General features: G+C 41.3%; 1 protein-coding gene across 7 annotated transcripts in view; it reads right to left on the bottom strand.

Annotated features, from left to right (window-relative positions):
* The window catches only part of NRF1 (nuclear respiratory factor 1), a 147233-nt gene extending 131377 nt beyond the window's left edge, over nucleotides 1–15856 (bottom strand). For 6 of the 7 annotated variants that reach the window (XM_019452723.2, XM_019452724.2, XM_019452727.2 and 3 more), the window contains exon 1: nucleotides 15724–15856. The gene's annotated coding sequence lies outside the window, so the exon portion shown is untranslated. Of the gene's footprint in view, nucleotides 1–15128; nucleotides 15278–15723 lie in introns of those variants that run through there. The other variant, XM_053897937.1, reaches the window with a different exon arrangement.
* Nucleotides 15857–22098: the final 6242 nt, after the last annotated feature.

Below are 22098 nucleotides of genomic sequence, written 5' to 3'. Positions count from 1 at the left end.
CGGCTCTTCCTAACTAGGCCTGTGCTACCTACCAGGCTCATGAAGTAATTTATTTGGCCCTGCTGTCGATATAATCAAAAATGAGTAAGTCTTTAAGCAAGCATAAAAAGGGCTTAAGCAATACCAAGATAACATGTTAAACCAATCTGAAGTGATAGTTTTTTCTTTACTAGTTTTCTAAATAAATGGCCCGAATTAAATTGGTTTTATTTCTCTGGTATAAACTTAGCCTATAAAGAGAAGTCTTTCACAAAGGACTATATAATATACAACTCCACTGGAAATGCATCCCACACAATCAAATTAGTAATGGAAAGCCATGGAATTTGGTTCCCTGCCTCTCAACAATAGGGAAAAAAAACCCCTAGAAATCCTACACTGGTGCTGGGGATCAGGACACAAAAGATGTCATTCCAAAAAGGGGGTGGAAGGGAAGCACTTTCTAAAGGACCATATGCACATAAGCAATCATTTGTGTTTTTAAAAAGGGAGATACAAACACACTTTTTGCTTAGCCTACCTTAAAGGATACACAAGAAACTGGCAGCGGTGGTGATTTCTGGAGAGGGAGACTGGAAGAGAAACTCATTTTTTCCACTGTATTCCTTTTATATTATTTGATCTTTTAGCCATGTGCATATAAAACTTATGCAAAATAAATATTTTTAATTTTTTAATGTTTATTCATTTTTGAGAGAGAGAGAGGAAGGAGAACACAAGTGGGGGAGGGGCAGAAAGAGAGACAGAGGGAGACACAGAATCTGAAGCAAGCTCCAGCTCTGGCTGTCAGCAAAGAGCTTGATGTGGGGCTCAAACCCATGGACCACAAGATCATGACCTGAGCCGAGGTCAGATGCCCCAGGTGCCCCCAAAATAAATATTTTTAGAACATCACTTGTACATCATCCATTCCTCTAGTCTTTTATCTCAAATGCAAATTCCAAACACTACTAGTAGGTATGGAAATCATTAAATGCATATTTATCACATAAGCAGTGGACACACATTTCATATACCTGACAGAAGAATCAAAAGCAGCCTGTCCATCAACCAAGACCTGATTACAGAAGGAGCACCTAACAATGCTATCCACCTGCCCGGCGTTGATATAGTTGCTACTTCAATGGCAACTTTTTTCTTTTTTATATTCACTACAGCATTTGCTTTAAGAAATATTCTCGGAATACCACCAGAGTAGGTAAGTCTAAAGACTCCTTTAAACCACGCAGCAACATAAAATTCAGAATAGAGCTACTACTATGCACTAGGCACCATGACTTGATAAGGTAACACTCGTAACACACAACATAACGTGTAACAATGTACACCTGGGTCTAAAACCTAACTACACGCTTTGGATTTAATAGTTACACCAATAAAAAAAGATGGAGGTTTTAACCAATTTCCCGGTTTAACAAGCCAATCTTATGATGTGGCTACAATACACATATTCAAATGTGGGCTTATTAATCATAGTGGCTACACAGTGCCCAGAATACAAATACCCACTGTAGTTTGTACTTATCAGGCCAATCTCACAACTCGTGCTGGGTTCTAGGCCACACATAACATCTAGAGACCCTAACAAAGCACAGTAGGGTCAGGATAGTTTGATATGTGGAAGGCAACATTTAATGAGTTAGCTATCATGTGGAAAGTACTTCACATGAATTTTTTTTTAATGTTTATTTTTGAAAGAGTGCAAGTGGGGGAGGGGCAGAGAGAGAGAGAGAGAGACAGACAGACAGACAGACAGACAGAAAGACAGAATCCGAAGGCTCCAGGCTCTGAGCTGTCAGCACAGAGACTGACACAGGGGCTCAAACTCATGAAACACAAAATCATGACCTGAGCTGAAGTTGGATGTTTAACCAACCGTGCTATGCAGGTGCTCCCTTCACATGAATTTTTCTTAAATCTTCACATTACCAATGATACAGGCATTACTAACCCTGTCTTAAGATTACAGAGATTCAGACTCAGAAAGGGCAAGTAACATGCTCAAATTTGCACGCAACTTAGCATTAACAGGATTTAAACCCAGAGCCCCTGTAACAGATTGAATGGTGGCTCCCCAAAAGGTAAGTCCGTATCCTAATTCCTGGAACCTGCGAGTGTTACCTTATTCGGAAAAAAAGGGTCTTTCAGATATAACTAAACTAAGCATCTTGAGATGAGGAGATCACCCTGGATTACCCAGGTTGGTCCAAAATCTAATGACAAGTGCCCTTATAGGAGTGAGGCCAACAGAGATTATACAGAGAGTAGCTCACAGAGGCATATAGCCACAAGTCAAAGAAAGCTAGCAGTCACCAAAAGCATGAAGTGGTAAAGAAAAGATTCCTCCCTAGAGCCTCCAGAGGGATTGTGGCCCTACAAACACCTGATTCCTGACTTCTGGGCTCCAGAACTATGAGAGAATTTCTGTTATTTTAAGGCACTTACTTTATGGTAATTTGTTATGGTAGCCCTAGGAAACAGCCCCCTCAACTCTTTCCAGCATACCCCATTACCTTTCCAAGAAGGCTGAAGGTCCCAGGGACATTTAAACCAAGAGACAATTCAAAAGGGGCACCTGCTCAGTTGGTTAAGCATCTGACTCTTGATTTTGGCTCAGGTCATGATCTCACGGTTTTGTGGGATCCAGCCCCATGGCATCAGGCTCCACAATGACAGTGCAGAGCCTGCTTGGGATTCTCTCTCCCGCTCTCTCTGCCCTTCCCCCCACTTGCATGTTCTCTCTCTGTCAAAAATAAACTTTTTTTTAAAAAAAGGCAACTCAGAGGACTTTATAAAGAAAATATAAAATATTGATTTGGGAAGTCCTAGAGAACAAAAGGTAGGACCAGCAGGGAAAACTTACAGGGAGAAATTTCAGTTGAAATTAAGTTTTCTAATTTATGTCTTAAAGATTAAAAATTAAACAGCCTTTGTTGAGTAGTAAATTTCCTATCATTGGATGTGTTCAAGGAGAGACTGATGATCATGTAACTTTGGGGAAGGGGGTGGCTTAGATGACTTAGAATCTGGTTCCACCCGGCGTTCCCAGAAATTATAAAGTATTAGATGGCACCACAAAGTGGTAATAAGGTAAAATATTAAGTGAATTTTGCAATGTTTCCACAATCATTCAAATAAATACTGACTGCTTGTTACATTGTCAGGCACTGTGGTTGATAATGGACACTATGTTTGTATCTATGATCATGAAGCTTTACAAGCCGGTGGGAAAGACAGACATGTATCGAGTAATATACAAACAAATGTAAAATGACATGTATAACACACATGGTAAAGTGCAAAAATGAGGGAGATCTGAATAAAGTTCCTGAGGAAATTATGCTCGAGGATAGACCTCAAAGTCATAAAATGTATATGATTTTACTAAAAAGAGATGAAAGGGAAAAGCTTTCCAGGCAGAAGGAACACCAGCAGGAAAGACCTTATAGTTAGGGGAGCATGACTGATACAAAATGAGTCCAAAAGTTACTAGGTACCACATAAGAGAGCTTTGTCTTCATCCTAAATTCAATGGGGGAAATGACCAGAGCTGTGTATTTAGAAAAGATCGATTCATTCTGGCTGCACTGAGGAGAATGGACTAGGGCTTAGCCAGAGTGGATGCAGGTAGACCAGTTGGAGGTTATTCCAACAGTCCAAGAAAGAAACCATAGCAACTCAGACATAAGTGGTAAAGGTGAAATGAAGAGGGCAAATTGAGTTTAGAGAGTTAAATAAACTTTCTAAAGGATTTGGTGGCACTGAAAGATGAAAGTTTCTAAGAAACCAGATGAAATGGTGGTACCATTCACTGAGGTGAGCCAGAGCTGAACAGGACGAAGTTGGATAAGGGAATTTCATTTTGAGAAGTGCTTCTGAAGCATTCAAGAAATGCCAACTGGACCATTGGATATAGGGTTCTGAAACTTCACTGTAGGCCGAATCTGAGTGTGCATATTTACATGGAACAACTGCACAGACTTTTATCATTAAGGGAAACCAGTTATTGTTACAAAGTAATCAATTCTCTTTAAAAAAAATTTTTTTAACATTTATTTATTTTTGAGAGAGAGAGAGCACGAGCGGGGGAGGGGCAGAGAGAGGAGACACAGAATCTGAAGCAGGCTCCAAGGCTCTGAATTGTCAGTACTGAGCCCGACACAGGGCTCGAACCCACAAACTGTGAGATCACGACCCGAGCTGAAGTCAAACACTCAACTGACTGAGCTATCCAGGCGCCCCAGTAATCATTATTCTTAAAAAAAGATAATTTCAAAATCATGCTAACCTAAAAGACAAGAATCACTACTGTACTCAAAGCCCTAAATTACTACTAAACAAAGATTACCTATTTAAAGGGCACTGGATATTTGGATATATACCACTCTCTGGCTACAAAATGGATTTCTTCAGAATAAAGACAATTCATCTTGGTGGACTCTCAACTTAGAATTAGCTACTGTTCTCAAGTATTTTGGACACAAAAACTGAAAACAAGTTTAACAGGCAATAAGTTTGTACGTATTATTCTCAGATTTTCTACCTCTCGCTGTCTGGAAGACATTGATTTAAGCATCTTTTTTTCAAAAAAAATTTTTTTGATGTTTATTTTTGAGAGAGTGTGAGGAGGGGAGAGGTAGAGCGAGAGGGAGACACAGAATTCCAAGTAGGCTCCAGGCTCTGAGCTGTCAGCACAGAGCCCAACATGGGGCTTGAACCCTCGAACCAGGAGATGATGACCTGAGCCAAAGTCGGACGCTTTAACCAGCTGAGCCACCCAGGCGGCCCTGACTTAAGCATCTTAACTGTCAGGTATAGTTTTTCTCCTAAAAAAGATTCTAATCTTCAAAGTAAAAGGGAAGAGAATAAACAAACTTTTTTCTTCTGACACACACTTCCACAGGCTTTACACTATACTTGCTTGAAAAAGGACTAAATTGCTTTGGACATTAGTTGCCATAACTAAGGAACTATTTACCCTAGGTTTGTTTTCCATTTTGTATAAAATACAAAAAGCAAACCAACTACCAGAGGGATTAAAGACAGACCTAAATGAGAAGGCAGGAAAATTGGGTTATGTTACCAACTGCAAAGAGAATCCACTGTATAAAACCTTTAAGGAAGTTAACTTTGAGAAAAATCAAGTTATTTTACATAAAATTAGTATTATATATACCACGTACTTCACTGAGGGGAAGCACAAATGAGATTACGTAACATTTTATATTTGTACACATATTTAATTTTATATGTACAAAATCTTTTGAAATCCCCATAATGCTTAAAAACCCAAGTACTAATACTTCTGTATTATACTACTGATGCTACTAATATCTAATTTGTTCTCAATAAGAACAGAAAAACTCAGAAGGTCCCAGGGTAAAATAAAAGAACCAATAATATATTGAGATGAACTTGTTCACTTCAGAAACTACCTTGCAAATAGACATCTTAGCTCAGGAAGTATGAGAGCAGGGTGGAGAAAAAAAGAATTATTATGTGAATGAAATTGAGGTTAACCCAGGATTTAGCTTTCATTCTTCACTAAGTAAGCTTTCACAGGCAAGCCCTTTCGCCCTTACTCCAAGTTATCCTTACCTCAGCAAAACCACACAGAGCACGAAACAAACAGCAAGCATTTTCTGAACAAATTTGAATTTGGAGAGAAACTTTTAAATATCTTTAATATTTCATTAAAACAAATGGATTTACAACTGCTGCACTAAGAATATTTCAGGGCAAAGATAAACAGATGAATTAAATATCCTCAGACATTTTTGGTTCAAAACAATATGCAGGGTATAATTCCATTTATCATATACAGTATGTGCATGCACATACATATACCCCTAAAGGAATATCTAAAACTATTATTCATTATCTTTGTATCGTTGTACATTTTTGTAAATTTGTACAAATTTTTGTAAATTTGTATGTATATTTTAAATTTTCTTCTTTTTGCTTTCTTACAATGAACACATACACATACCTTTTTACTTTAAGAAAATACCAGATTTATTAACATGTCATAACACAGACTCAGAATTAATTTTAGAAGGAATTTTTATTCAGAAGAAATTTTAGATCTCATTTCTATCCTCTTCATTTTTCAAGTGAGACAACAGGCCCAGTGAGGATAAATAACTTGCCTGCCCAAAATCTGACAGTGAGTCCTTAGGGCCGTAATTATATCATCCATGCTTGTGTGTGTGTGTGTCGGGCGGGGCGGGGGGGGGGGCGAGGTTATAAAAGTTAACGCATTTTCACTAAAGATAGTTTGAAAGTTACAAGAAAAAAGATGAAAATCACCTATATGCTTATAAATCAAAGATAACCATTTAACTTGAAGGGTTTTTTGGGTTGTTTTCTTTGTTAAATTGCTCACTACAAAAATTATTTATTTTCAATATAGAAAAACTTTTAAAATATAGAACCAAAAATTAAGGAAGAAAAGACAAAAATTTTAACATTCCGTTATATAACTGGTGATGTCAGAATCATTACTTTCTTAGACTTAGTACCTGAAGCCAGTTTTGGATCAAAAGACTACTTCTGTGATGGCATTTTTATTTAGCAAGCCTTGGTTGGTTCTTTAATTGGTGGGTTATTTTTATGTAGGGGCTAAGAATTTTATTTCATAATTGTTTAATAAAAGACAAAGGACTAGGGCACCTGGTGGCTCAGTCAGTTCAGCGTCTGACTTCGGCTAGGGTCATGATCTCACGGTTCATGAGTTCATGAGTTCGAGTCCCACCTGGGGCTCCCTGCTGTCAGCCTGTCAGCACAAAGCCTACTTCTACTTCGGATCCTCTGTCCCCCTCTTTCTGCCCCTCCCCCGCTTGCGCTCTCTCAAAAGTAAATAAACATTTAAAAAAAGTATGTTTCTAAACAACAACAAAAAAAGACAAAGGACCAAAACCAGCAAACAAAGGGTAAGATAAAATACTCCTTGGGGCGCCTGGGTGGCTCAGTCGGTTGAGCATCCAACTTCAGCTCAGGTCACGATCTCGCCATCCATGAGTTCGAACCCCGCGTCGGGCTCTGGGCTGACGGCTCAGAGCCTGGAGCCTGCTTCCGATTCTGTGTCTCCCTCTCTCTCTCTCTGCCCTTTCCCCGCTCATGCTCTGTCTCGCTCTGTCTCAAAATAAATAAACGTTAAAAAAAAAATACTCCAATTCTATTTAGGAATCTTATCTGTAGGGTTAGTGACTGTAAAGATAATCCACATACACAAGCTAATTACAAGTTACAAGCACACATTTTCTATGCTTAAGATTACCCAAAATATTTATTCATTGCTTTCTTGCATTTACCAATACTTCTATAGGGTATTCTATAAAAAATTGCTGGCATTGGGTCGCTGGGTGGCTCAGTCAGTTAAGCGTCGCTCTTTGGCTTAGGTCCTGATCTCATGGTTCAGGAGTTCGAGCCCAGCATCTGACTCTCTGCTGTCAGCATGGAGCCTGCCTTAGATCCTCTGTCTCCCTCTCTCTGCCCCTACCCCAGGTGTGTGCACACAACTCTCTCTCTTAAAAATAAACAACTCTTTTAAAATAAATAAATGAGCACTTTAGAAAAACATTGCTGGCATTAATTATAGAAAACACGTGAGTTATGAACAAATATAAAAATAAGCTAATCAAACTAATAAGCTACTGAACCACCATCAACTCAATTTGCAAGACATCAAAAAAAACTATTTCACCTTTACCTTGTCCTTTTAAAATTCCTACCTTCTATACACTTTTATTTTTTTAATGTTTTTATTTATATATTTGAGAGACAGAGAGAGAGAGAGAGAGTGCAAGCGGGGGAGGGGGCAGGGAGAGAGGGAGACAGAATCTGAAGCAGGCTCCAGGCTCTGAAATGTCAGCACAGCGCCCAACGTCGGGCTCAAATCCACAAGCCCTGAGACCATGGCCTGAGCCGAAATTGGACGCTGAACCAACTGAGCCACCCAGGCGCCCCACCTTCTATATTGTTTATAAACCACATAAATGTATTAGGACAAGAGCACAGGAACATCATTTATAAATAAATGTGATTCAGAATGTGAGCTCAAAATTTTACTTGTAAGGATGACAATCAAAAGTTGGAGATCACTGGGCCATGTGGGTGGCTGCCAGCTAAGCCTCTGACTCTTGATTTCAATTCAGGTCATGATCTCATGGTTCATGGAATCAAGCCCCAGGTCAGGCTCTGCACTATTAGATGGGATTCTCTCCCCATCTCTCTGCCACTCACTCATGTACACGTGCACATGCACGCACTCTCTCAAAATAAGTTGGAGATCACCCCGAACCTAGGGCCTAGCTAACAAAACTGTCTCCTGATATCAAAGATCCAAAAATTATAGAGGAAGAAAGTAAAAATGACCAGTTATCTAAAATTTTAGAATGAAATAATTTTGGAATAAATAAGATCTAATATGGAACATTATTAAAAATTTGCCTAAACTTCTGGGGCGCTGGGTGACTCAGTCGGTCAAGCATCCAACTTTGGCTCAGGTCATGATTGGTTTGTGAGATCAAGCCCACATGGGGCTCACTGCTGTCAGTGCAGAATTTGCTTCAGATCCTCTGTCCCCTTTTCTCTGCCCTTCCATAACTGTCATACTTCTGAAAGACCCTATAGGGGTCCAATGGTATTTTCATTTCATGGTCAGAAAAATTAAGCAAGGAGAGAATTTCTTGTCCCAAATGAGTGGACTGAAACATTTGTGCATTTTAGAAAATTTCCAAAGTACAAGCAACCCCCAACTTAAAAAAATTTTAGTGCAATCTATGAACCAGTTAGATTTCTTTCAAAACTTATTTTCTCTTTAGAATAGTAATTTGAGGGGAGCCTGGGTAGCTCAGTCGGTTGAGTGTCTGACTTCAGCTCAGGTCTTGATCTCACAGTTCGTGAGTTCAATGCCTGCATCGGGCTCTGTGCTGACAGCTCAGAGCCTGGAGCCTGCTTTGGATTGTCTCCCTCTCTCTCTGCCCCTCCCCCGCTCACACTCTGTCTCTCAAAAATGAATAAACATTAAAAAAATAAAAATTAAATAAATAAAATAAAAATAAAATAGTAACTTGATCTCTCACAAAGCCCATTGTATATAGTGCATGGATAGTCATATACTAGTGTGAATCCTGGAGTATAAAACAACAACAATAACAACAACAACAACAACAAAAAACCCAGAAAACAAAACAAAACCCCAAGGAATCCAGAAGACTTGGCAAGATTCTGAAACTGGTGAAGCTTTGCTTTGACATTCCTCCCACCTTCCTTCTGGTGCTCGTAGTCCCATCTCCTAGAGGTGCCTCAGATCTTCCCAAAGTTCCTCACTTGAGATACTCACTCAAAATTTCTTCCCCTTGGTCTGTCCCAGTCAATCCGGTTAACTGATTTCAGACAACTAACACAATAAATATCTGACTGAATTACCAATACTGAAAAGGCCTTTGACTTTTCTGTGTGTCAAGAATGCTTTGAGAATCTCAGAAAAGTTATGGACCCTCTCCCCAGAAAAATCACACACACATACAAAATTTTTCATACAATTTCAAGAGATCAGGGTTACATGGCCAAAATATATCCATGAGTCCCAGAACTATAAAACCCAGGTTAAAATACCTCTGCACTTAACATGTAAATATTATAAAACCTCAAAACTTTCAAGAGGAATTTGTATTTTAAGAGACTATAAACTCAAACATACTATACTATACACTCAAATCTATAAACTCCATTATTTTTTTTAATGTTTATTTATGACAGAGACAGAGCATGAGGGGGGGAGGGGCAGAGAGAGAGGGAGACACAGAATCCGAAGCAGGCTCCAGGCTCCAAGCAGTCAGTCAGCACAGAGCCCACATGGGGCTCGAACTCACGAACCACGAGATCATGACCGGAGCCAAAGTCGATGCTTAACCAACTGAGCCACCCAGGCACCCCAAATCTATAAACTCTGTTAGAATTTAAGTTTCCTCCCAAAGCTTTTATACTGTAATTCCCGTAAGAGAAGGGGAAGAATAGGACCTATTTCTAAGCATGGGTCATCTATTAAATCGGGTTTTATAAGCCTTACCCCCCGTATTCAATAATGCTCCAGAAATCTATTGTGTTTAAACTATCATGATTCCTGGCAAAACAATACACATGCATACACACACACACACACACACACACCTTTTATCTCTGAAAATTCCTTTTATCTCTGAATTGCCAAATCCAGTTTTCACCCTAATGAGCTCTCTGTAGTATTTCAGGTTGCTAAATTCCCCATTAAAATTCCCTTACCCTCTAGACTCAGCTTCTTCAACCCCATACTATTTATCTTACCTCTTTAGCCATTCTTTTTCAACTTCCTTCATAAGCCCCTCTTCTTCCACCTGACCTACAAATGTAGCTGCTTGGCAAGGTCGCCCTTAGTCTTTTCTTCAGTCCTGATTTTATACTCTTTGGCAATTTCTAGATGACATTATGCTAATGAATACAAATCTCATAATTGATCCCCACTTCCCTTTCTGCGCCAGCCCAAATCTGTCAATAGGGACCTATATGACATATCTCAATTCCCACATTTAGAACCATACCCTATTACCTTCTTCCTCAAATTCTGTTATTCCAATACATTCCCTATCTTAATTAAAGGCATCATCATTCATTAACGAACTCTAATCTTTGAACTCCCCCATGCTGTTCCCAATCAGGTCACAACAACCTCATCAGCTTCATTTCCCACTACTCCCTAAGTACAGAAAAGTCTACTGGCTATTTCTCAGACTATCAATGCCCTTCTCCTAGCCTCTTCTCCATCAGGCGAAACAGCGACTCACCTTTCCAAGCCCTACTTAAAGATCTCCTACATGAAGTCTTCCCTAACCTCACTTTCTACTTGCATCACTCACCCTCTCCCTCTATAAATCCCACACCAATTTTTCTTTACTTCTCAACATGCTATATGAATGGATAGTTGAGCCCTTATCTTCCTCCCCTAGTAGAAAAGGCCAGTGGTTTATATGTTACCGTAGCACTTAACACGTGCCTGGAATAAAGTAGGTCTTTAATCAATGTCTGGTGAATGAATGGCAAAACTCCAAAGTGAGGACATAGTTAAGGTTATTTCTCAATGGAGGGTATGCCCCCTTTTGAACATAAAACAATAATTAAGTCCCCTAGTCCCTCACTCCCCATTTCTAGTCTACTGCTTAGTTTTAAGCAAGGTTTCATGGGGACATTTCCTCACTTCCTCTTGTTCTTTGTAGGGTTAGCTGCCAGCCTAACCACATTAGCATTCAGGAGCAGCAACAAAACAGACTCTCCAAGTTCTAAAAAGCAAAGACTTTACAATACCAATAGTAAAATACAAGCTCCTTTTTAAAAATAGTCTTAACATTTATGCATACAAATCTCATTCTTCAAGATTCTGAAAAAGGTTTGGCATAGTTTATCCAACAGGCACCATTTAAGAGTTCTTAAGAAAATGTCCACTTGTCCAACTATCTCAACCAAAATTTACACATTTATAACCATAGAAATCAGCATGCATGAATTAACCTAAATAATATGCTTATATACTAAATACACTATAAATAGTAGTCTAAGTCACCAGATGACCCACACATAATTAGCTCTTTTAGCTTCTTTTAAAAATACATGTCCAAAATTCCAGTGATCATCCCAATCTATAAGACTAGATTCTTTTATCAGTATCACCCTTTCTCCCTCTTCTCCCCACCAACTTTCACACACACACACACACACACACACACACACACACACACACACACACACACACACACCCCTACCTCCCTTAACAGACCTGGTTTCCTCAAGAAATGATCTGATAGCTTAGGAGCAGTTTGATAAGGCAGGTTACATGGTCTGGGATTCTGGAGAAGATTCCATATGATACAATTATCCTCTAAGAGACTGCTGTTGGTGACAGAATACAGATTTGCCTCAAGAGATCACAAATGTGGTAGACCTGCCATAACTGTCCCCTACTTTTTTTGTTTTTTGTCTTTTAAAAATATACTAGAATCTCACTCTCAACTTGTATTTCTGTCTTTTCTTCAGTTCATATAAATGTTCACATTTTAGGCATACAGACCTGGTGAAAAGACAAAAAAAAAAAAAAAAGACATGGTGAAATGTGTTTGAAGCTTCAGTAACTAAACTGCACCAGGGTCAAAAACTCATTACCCTAATTCTGAACTGCACTTCAAAAAAAAAAAGAAAGAAAGAAAAAATGTATGCTCCAAAGCATATATAATCCACTTATTTTTCTTGAGCAGTCAAAAATTCTTTTCATTTTCCAAGTTTTGTCCATATTACATCGAAATAACTTCAGACAAAGCATTCTTGTTGCTCCAGGATTAAAACTTTCCAATAGCTCAATGTGGTTGTAATCTTCTGGAAACACCTGAAATTGATTTGTTTCACCTCCTTTTACTCTTTCTCTTCCAGCCTGTTCACCTTAGGAGAATATTGATGGACAAAAGTTCTAACTGAAAAGTCCAGAAAGTGGATAATCTATCCCCTAGCTAATAAGAAAGGAACTATGATACATAATACACAAAAATTGACATGTATCCAGAGCCTCAAAAACAAACAAACAACCCACCCAATGACTGGACTTGGTCTAAATAAGCTTAACAAGTAGGTTTCTTTTTCATTGCTGTTTTACTGAGCATTTATGGAAAACTATATTTGGGTAAGCTCAGGCTAGCTTTAACTCTCAAGAAAAACATGAAAAAACGGAGAGAAAAATCTTCTAATTTTTTTTTTTTTTTAGAAAATAAAAGATTGGTATTTATTTTAAGGCTGCTTTTCCAAATACAATAAACACTATATACATATATATACACACACACACACACACACACACACACACACACACATACAATTATATAATTAATGAGCATCACACAATCACAAACATCTAAATTCAAATATCACATTTCCTGGACTAATTACAACCCAAGAGGGTGCACTCAAATTCTTGAGGTTAGAGTAGACACTTCTGAGACTCAACAACCAGAGTTCCCACTTTAAACTTCCAGTTTTTCAGTGGCACTGAGTAGATGAACAAGCTCACTGCCACACAAAGCTGGGCTTGCCTAAAGAGGTCTGACAGGAGCTGAACACACGCAATAACTTCCTGTTCTCCAGAGGACTGGAGGGTGTGCTTCTGCAGGCTGACAATTCATAGACCTTTCAAAACCCAAAAGTTAATATGTCTTTTCAAATACTTTTGAAAAAAAATTTTAATTCCAAAAATTACTGTTCATCATTATTATTCCCCAGTTATTTACTGAATATCATTATATAAGGAAAGAGGTATAAAAAAGTTAATCCCAGACCCCAAGGAGCTTAAATTTCCCTTAAAACAGTTACCCATTTGTGATTACTTCACATAAAATACTTCTTGAAGACCAACCCAGGGGTCTGGTTGAATTCACAGTACATAGGCAATGCAAATTCAGGTATTTAAATCATAGGGAGTTTGTCTTCAGCTCCCTAACAAAATTAGAGATGGATGTATACTTGCAATTCAATAAAAACAAGAAACCTATAATTTGGGGAATATACATGAATTGGAAGGGAAACCTGAAATCCTTTCTGTATCTGGACAAGGTCTCTCATTATTTCCTGTTCTTATAGTTACTTCCTAAATCCAGAAGCTAAATTTCCTTAAAACCTGATAAGAAATCTATTTCCATGAAAACGCTTGGCTTAAGATTTTTTTTTTTTTTTTGCTAAATAAGAAATATGACAGCTACTAAGCAAAAAGTCATTTTTTGTCATATATGTTGCGTTGGGCGGGGGAGGGGAAAGGCACATAGGATGAAATCAAAGGATTTCAAATAAGGATGTGCCAAAAAATAGTAAGCAGTATTTATTAACCTCATTATATTTTTTGTCTTTGTCATGAACCCAATCAAAAGTCACATCTAACTCCTGTCAGAAAAAAAAAAAAAGTCCCTTGACACAAACAATTTTGCACACAATTTAGGACCCAATATACTGCACTACATGTGATAATTGTATGTTTCCTCTCCTGCTCATAAAACAAGGCAATTACACTCATGCGCAGATAGAACACTCATATTTTCACTACCTTATGAGAAAACATGTCAAACTAATTTCAAACACAATTCTAGGGATTCGGGATACTACTACTGAATTTTAAAAACAAATCAAACAAAAAATCCCCAGCATCTCCAAGGCCCCTCCTCCCCTCTTTCCTTGAGTGAAAAACAACCCAATAACTTACTGTTAAAAGCCAGAGTAAAAGGGTTTTTTTTTTTTTTAAAGGCCTGGACCAAGATGAAATAGGAAAAGGAAAAGGATCACTGTGGGCACAGATGATGCCCTGGGGAAAAAGGTGAGATGCACATACCCATTCTCCTGTGAGCACTGTCCAAGCTGACAGGTTCACTCACACTGCCTTCGCTTTAGAAGTTTCCCGATACATTGTCTCTACACACTTAAGAAAATGTGAATTTTGCTCTGACCACAGAAAGAATTAAGCACAACTGACACCAGCTCTAAAGTAAGGAATTAATATATTCTAATCTAACGCTTAAGAAGGGATGGAGTTCAGGCAACAGCTCCTCCAACTGGCTGGAGCAGATTATCATTTGAAGCCCTAAAAATACTAAGATTTTTAAACAACTCCAAGTTCTGATGGGTACAGTCAGATGCACTATGAAACTTTGGGACCAGCGGCAACGACACAACAGGTGAGAGAGGCGGTGGACATCACTGCACAGTGAGGTGGACAACATGCAGGGGCAAACCCTTGAGTTCCCCGAAAGGCTGGGGACATGAGATAATACCCGTGCACAAGGCCAAGACCCCGTCTTTACAGTGGCAACAGTTCTGTTCCTTCCGAGGGTCGCGCCACTCCCCCTCTCCTCACCCAGGGGACCACCACCCCAGGCACAGGAAGAACCGAGGCCCCTCCGCGGGCAGCATCTCAGCTGGGGAAGAAAACACAATGTCGCTCCTTATTTCTGCGTACAAAAGGACTTTGCGCCCTCCTCCTCCAACTGCCGCCGCTGCTGCCCGGGCCGCCTCCTAACTTGCAAGAAGGTGGGCAACGCGCCATATTCCAGCGTCCCCCGGTCTACCTGGGTAACAAGCCCACGCCACCCCGGCGGGAGGGAAGCTTCGGAAGCCGCCCAAGAGCCAGCCTCCTCTCCCGCAGGAGACAGCAGCTCCCGCGCCCCGGCCCAGCCCGCCGCGCCGCCCGCAGACCAGCCTCGGGAAGGGCCGAGGGGGCGAGCGGGGAGCCGCGGCTCCGGTCCCGCGCAGCCCGCCCACCTCCCGCTCCCGGCGCGCTCTCCCGGGCCTCCCGCTCCCGAGCCCGCGGGAAGGCCGGGCCCGGGCCCCGGGTTCCACGGTGGAGAGGAGGCCGCGGCCCCTAGAGCCTCAGGCGGCGGGGGAGGCCGGAACCCTGGGGCTCTCGGGAGGGCAGCGCCTCCCTCCCGAGCCCGCCAGGACGCCTGGGGCCTAGTGCGGCCTGCGCATCCTCGGGGTGGCGGTTTGACTGGGCCGGGCCGGGGCCCCCCGCCCGAGGCGGGCCGAATCCGGCGGGGGCCCAGGCCCGGAGCCGGGGGCGGCAGGGTGCAGGCTGCGGGGCGGGCCGGCCGGCCGGCGGGCGGGCGGCGTGTTGCGGCTGCGCCGGGGCTGAAATAGCTGGAGATTGCGCGGTAGGGCACTCACCTCAGAGCGGCTGCGCTACCGTGGGCCTGCGCCGTGGAGACTGCGACCGCGCCGGCTCCTCGCAGCCTCCTGCCACCAGCGGCAATGGCGAGCGCTGCCGCCTCTGCCGCCGCCGCCGCCGCCGAGGAGGGGGAGGGGAGGGAGATGAGGCACGCACGCGACGCACGGGCTCGGCTTCCCCGCCCGGCGGCCGCCATGATGGGGAGGTCGGAGCTGCCTCTGCGGGGCTGGCCCGGAGGGGGTTCTGAGCTAGGGTCCCTGCCGTTATCTTCGGCCTCCTCGAGTACGCATTTAGCTTCAAAGGACTGGATGGGGCCGGGACCACGGAGGCAACTGGATTAGTTGGACTCTCGGGAGAGTGGCGCAAGCAGCCCAAGATGGTTGCTAATCTGGAAACAGTAACATTTCTCGCCCCCCGGCCCCGAGAATTAGCACCTCCTGAATGAGCCTCGGCAATCGGTAACTAGCTTCCTCTGTTTCCTCAGCCTTGCCAGTCGGATCTACATCCTCTTATGGAATGACCTTTGTTTTCCGATTTCAAACCCTGCCCAAGTATTTAAAAGCAGAAAATTGTGTACAAAGCAATATATTAATTTATCCGCTCATTCACTCGTTTGGCGAACATTTCTAGAGGACCCTTTATGTGCCAGTTTTGCCCTGGGCACACTGGAGATGTAGACGAAGTCCTTGCCCTCAAGGGTTTTGAAGTCCTTGCCCTCAAGGGTTTTGTACGTTGAGTGCAAGCAAGAGGGACCCCCCCCCCCAAGCAGGTGAGAGGTAAAGAGGAGTGGGTAGCAGAAAAACAATGTAAGAGACATAGGAGAGGTAGTTTGTGTTCTTGGTTTTTAAAAGTGTGATGAGGAAACTACATGCTTCAGAAGCACTAACAATGATTACTTAAATCCTAGGCCCCAAGTGGTGTCGCTACAATCTTGGCTTGTTAGCCCAGGAACCTGCATTTTTAAAAAACGCTCCTACTGACACGTCCTGATGATTCTCATGGACAGCATAATGTAAGAAGCATTGCATTAAGATGCATGGTTAGTTCAGGCTACTCTATCATCTCTAATCAAGACACTGCAAAAGACTTCATGATCTCCCTGCCACAGGAATTGCCCTCCCTAATCCATTCTCCACCCTACAGTTTGAATGGTCTTTCAAAAAAGTAAATCATGTCATTTCCCTGCTTAACAGGTTTAATAAGATCCCAGCGCACATAAGTTAAAGCCTAAAATTCTTTGAGCTGGCTTCAGAGCCCTCCATGACCTCACTCTTGCTGCCACCTTTGACCTCATCTGCCACAGACTTCTCCCTCAGACTGCGGCCAAATTGGGAAGCTCTCAAGTCATACAAGGCAGAAAGTTCTCCCGCCTCATAATTTTTGCAAGGGTTGCTCTCTCTGCACAGAACTTGCTTCTCACTCTTTACTCCTTCTAGTCACCCACTCAAACTTGAATAATTCCTGCCACTTCTTAAGGTCTCAACATTAATGCCATTTTTTTCTGCAAGAAGCGTTCTCCCGTCCCCCCAGTTGAGTGCTTTGACTCTTCCATCATCATACCCAGAAAATTCTGTGCTCACTTGTGCTTATTGAGCACCCACAATGTGTCAGGCCCTGTTTTTAGTCCTTTACACACATTATCTCCTTTCTCATTTAATTCCCAAGGAGGGTCCACAAGGCAGATATTACTGTTATTATTATCTCATTTTGCAGATAGAGAAACAAGGGCACGTAGAAATTACTTGCCCAAATCCAGACAGTAAGAGGTGGGGCCAGGTCTGAAAGCCATCAGCTTAACCTCAGAGTTATGCTCTTGACCATTACTGGGATTTTCGTGTTGCAGGTTGATACCCACTGATGAAGCACACAATTAACTTAGTGGGTAATGACCAAGATATCATAAAAGAAATAGAAAATATCAGAGAACACCAGACTTAGTAAGGCTCCAGTTTTGTGAAACTTTTATTTCAGATATATAAGTGTATGTACACAGGTGCGTGTATCTGTACTGAATCATGATATAAAACACATTTCGTACTAGGTTACAGCTACAAAAAGTTGGAAAGCACTGCATTACTCTTTCTCCACAGCACTTCTCAGACCATGAATTCTCTATAATCCAGAAGCTGCAGGAAGGCAGGGATTTCATCTTGTTCATGATTATATACCATGCAATGCCCAGCTCATAGTAGACCTTCAGTAAACATATAATGAGAGACCTATATGTCCACCCTCCTCAGAAATGCAAATTATTTTCTTAAGACAAATGAGCCTGTGTACCCCAGTTGCTCTGTCCAAAAGGCTTTTTATTCTGGATAACCAAAGATTCTAGAATCAGTCTTAGGAAAAAAGCAGAAAAATCTACCCTAAGAGATTAAAAGAATGGATTCCAGCAAAGTCACAATGATCAGCTTCAGCACAAGGAAGTCAAAAACTACAGATAGGATAATGTGGGAAGACAATTCTATAAGGTAAGATGTAGGTTGTAGCTGCATTAAGGAAGAGGGGATGACTTGGGGCGCCTGGCTGGCTTAATCAGTAGAGTATTTGCCTCTTGGTCTTGGGGTTGTGATTTTAAGCCCCATATAGAGCTTACTTGAAAGAAAAGAAAAAAGAAAAGGAAGAAAAAAAGAAAAGAAAGGAAGGAAAGAAGAAAGAAAAAGAGAAGGAAGGAAGAGAAAGAAAGAAAAAAAGGAAAGAAGGAAGGAAGGAAGGAAGGAAGGAAGGAAGGAAGGAAGGAAGGAAGGAAGGAAAGAAGACGGGCACCTGGGTGGCTCAGTCAGTTGAGCATCCAGTCCTTGATTTTGCCTCAGGTCATAATCCCAGCCAGTGTCGTGGGATCAAACTCCACGTTGGGCTCCCATCTGAGCGTGGAACCTGCTTAAGATTTTCTCTCCCTCTGCCCTTCCCCCTACTCATGTGCGCTCTCTCTCTCTCTCTCTCTCTCTCTCTCTCTCAGATTAAAAATAAAATGAAAGAAGGAAGGAAGGAAGGCTTAAAATGACTTAACTTTAGGGTCCAGAGCAAGGATAAAAAGAAGCCCAGACCCTTGAGAACTTATAGGGAGTTCCGCAGCCTGGATAATGAAGGAGATTCCTAGGTTGGCTTTGCTTTCAATAAGCTGCTGGTCATTTGACTGACTGATCACCCAGAAAAAATTAGAGTGTGTGCTAAGAACCAAATGAGTGGCCCTACTCAGGTAATCAGAATTGAAGTTATGTGGGGCATTTCACAGAGAGATGTACCTTGATTTGGCCTTGAAGGGTGGGCAAGATTCTTATGGGCATAGAGCAGAAAGGTGAAGGTACTTTAACCGGGTGGATTGTTGGGGGAGACTGAGCAATCGGCGGCGGTGGGAGTGTGTTTAGTAAGTAAAGCAGCGAGGCAGGTCTCGGAGCAGCCAGCATTCAGGCCTGTGTGAGGTGTTTTGCTCACTAGCGGGACAGACCCTCTACGCAACAATTGACAGGAGCTGATTTGCAGGAGGCTTTTAACTATAGAACAGAGTCTTCAAGTGTCACCTGTGTCCCTTGGGGTGGGGTGGGGTGGGGTGGGGATGGGGTGATGGCAAGGGAGATAAAGATGAAGGAAAGTGGCTGAAGCAACTGTTTTCACAAGGGACTCTTCAGAACTCAGCGATAAGCTGTGTAGAGTCCCAAGAGGAGCAGCCTCTTCATTTCTACTCTGGAATGTGTGCAGCCCCAGCCCCATGAGGTTTAACGGGAACCTGGAACTATGTGAACGATTCACGGGAATGTTGCCTCTTTGGGACCATCAGGGGCTATCCCAGGCATGGTCTGTATTTCTGGAGGGCGCGGGCCCCAGCAGGCACACTCCCGTCCTTTCAGAAGCCATAGACCTCGACTGGGGAGGCATGTCACATCATGACATGGGTTCTGGAGTCAGATTCCGGGTGCAAAGCCTGGTCATACCACTTTCTACCTGTGAGACTGGCAAATCACTCAACATCTTAAGCCTCTATTTCTCTGCCCAAGACATGGAGGTTAAGAGATACTAATAAAGGTTCAGAACAGCCCCTGGACTCAGGAAGCACATTGTAAGCGCTGGGTATTATTAGCTCTTCCCAATTACCATTAATCACGTAAATTGCTTTGTACAAAATATGGGTTTTATAGATGGTGGCTGTTGTGATGGTGATGATGATGAATAAATGTTTGTGAGCACGTGTAACTGTCCCTGGGGACTCCCCCTAAAAGCTAGGGAGAGCATTCAAGGGATGCAAAGACAAGGGAATTGCGTATGGGAGCAGTGTGTTACAAGGTTAGAAATGTCAAGGTGAGTTTTTTTATAGCTAAGGGTCACTTGGGGGAGAGCAGATGGAAATGACTATTTACTATTACTTTACTTAAATTAATATTTCTGTATTAAGATAACAACTTTAAAATCTATTCTTTTTTAAGCCTTTAAGTTTAATTCACTAATCTCATCTATTTCAAAACCCAGGACATTTTAAGTCATTTTCAAAGGGCCCTCCTCTCCCTGAACGCAAGGTCTGCTGATGATCCCCTATCATTTGTATTTCCTGCTTCAAACTTTCCCAAGTGTGTCTGTCCTGCATGTGAGACTTTGAACTGTGATTAGGAGCTTGTGTCATATAGACAAAAGTTCAGTAGGTTAAAACCTGGCCTCATTATCTTCCCTCAAAGCTGCTCGTCCTTCTGTGGTCCCTGTCTTAATTAACAGTGTCTTTTGGATAGAACATCTTCAAATCCTTTTTATATGACTTCTCAGGTCAATTCAACACATATTTATTGGGCACTTCTATATACCAAATGCCATGGTGCTGGCATGGTGCTGGGGATACAGTAGGAAACATGGGCTTTGTCCTTCTTGAGAAGAGGCTGGTTAATGCTCCTTCAACTCAGCTAGAATACACTAAACTGCTTTAAACAGCTGCTTTACTCATAACGTTGTTAAATAACTGCTAAACATTTTAAACCACATTTATATATGTAATATATTTACTTTGCCTTTTAAACACTGTATTTAAATGCCTGACCTAACAGACAGAATGTCCTCATATAAATAATAATAACAACAACAGTAACTTCCTTATTGAGCATTCACTAAAAGTCAGGTACTATTCAAGCTCCTCTTTGAACTCATTAATTCCCTCCCAACAGTGTTGTGAAATAGGAGCTATTATTATATTCGTTTTACAGATAAGAAAACTCAAGCACAAGAAGTTTAAGTTACTTGCTCCTAGTCAGATATCTAGCAAATAGCTATTAATCTAATAACTTTTTATACATCTAATATATTAAACTTTAAATATAGTAAATGTCAAACTTTTTTTTTAAGTAGGTTCCATGTCATAAATAAATAAATAAATAAATAAAGTAGGCTCCATGCCCAACGTGGGACTTGAACTCAGGACCCTGAGGTTGAGAGTCACATGTTGTAGCAGCTGAGTCAGCCAGGCCCCCAAACTCTCTCTTTTTTTTTTTTTCTCTTCAAACTCTTTTTTTTAAATATTTATTTATTTATTTATTTATTTATTTATTTATTTATTTATTTTGGTTTTATTTACATGCAAGTTAGTTAGCAATAATGCAATAATTGCAAATATATTGCAAATATATTGCAATAGTGCAATAATGATTTCAGGAATAGAATCCAGTGATTCATCCCCTACATATACCACCCAGTGCTCATCCCAGCAAGTGTCTTCCTTAACGCCCATTGCCCATTTAGCCCATCCTTCCTCCCACAACCCCTCCAGCAACCCTCAGTTTGTTCCCTGTATTTAAGAGTCTCTTCTGTTTTGTCCCCCTCCCTATTTTTATATTATTTGTTTCTCTTCCCTTATGTTCATCTGTTTTGTTTCTTAAATTCCACATATGAGTGAAGTCATAAGATATTTGTCTTTCTCTGATTAATTTCGCTTAGCATAATACCCTCTAGTTCCATCCACGTAGTTGCAAGTGGCAAGATTTCATTCTTTTGATTGCCAAGTAACACTCTATTGTATATATATACCACATCTTCTTTATCCATACATCTTTTGATGGACATTTGGGCTCTTTCCATGCTTTGGCTATTGTTGATTGCACTGCTATAAACATTGGGGTGCATGTGCCCCTTTGAAACAGCGCACCTGTATCCTTTGGATAAATACCTAGTGATGCAGTTGCTGGGTCATAGGGTAGTTCTATTTCTAATTTTTTGAGGAACCTCCACCAAACTCTCTTTCAATACTACTTGCAAACTAGTGAAAATCTCTAACACAAGTCTAAAATCAATTACTGAATTATATATTACACATTGGAATCACAAGGCTAATTTATCAGATTCTCTAATATAAAAAATTATCTCCATCTTACAAACATTGAACATACCAAATTACACAAAAT

This window comes from Panthera pardus, unplaced genomic scaffold (genome assembly GCF_024362965.1).
Source record: "Panthera pardus isolate Hobbes unplaced genomic scaffold, ASM2436296v1 HiC_scaffold_8, whole genome shotgun sequence".
Classification (NCBI taxonomy): Eukaryota; Metazoa; Chordata; class Mammalia; order Carnivora; family Felidae; genus Panthera; species Panthera pardus.
This window is presented reverse-complemented; position numbering and strand designations above follow the sequence as displayed.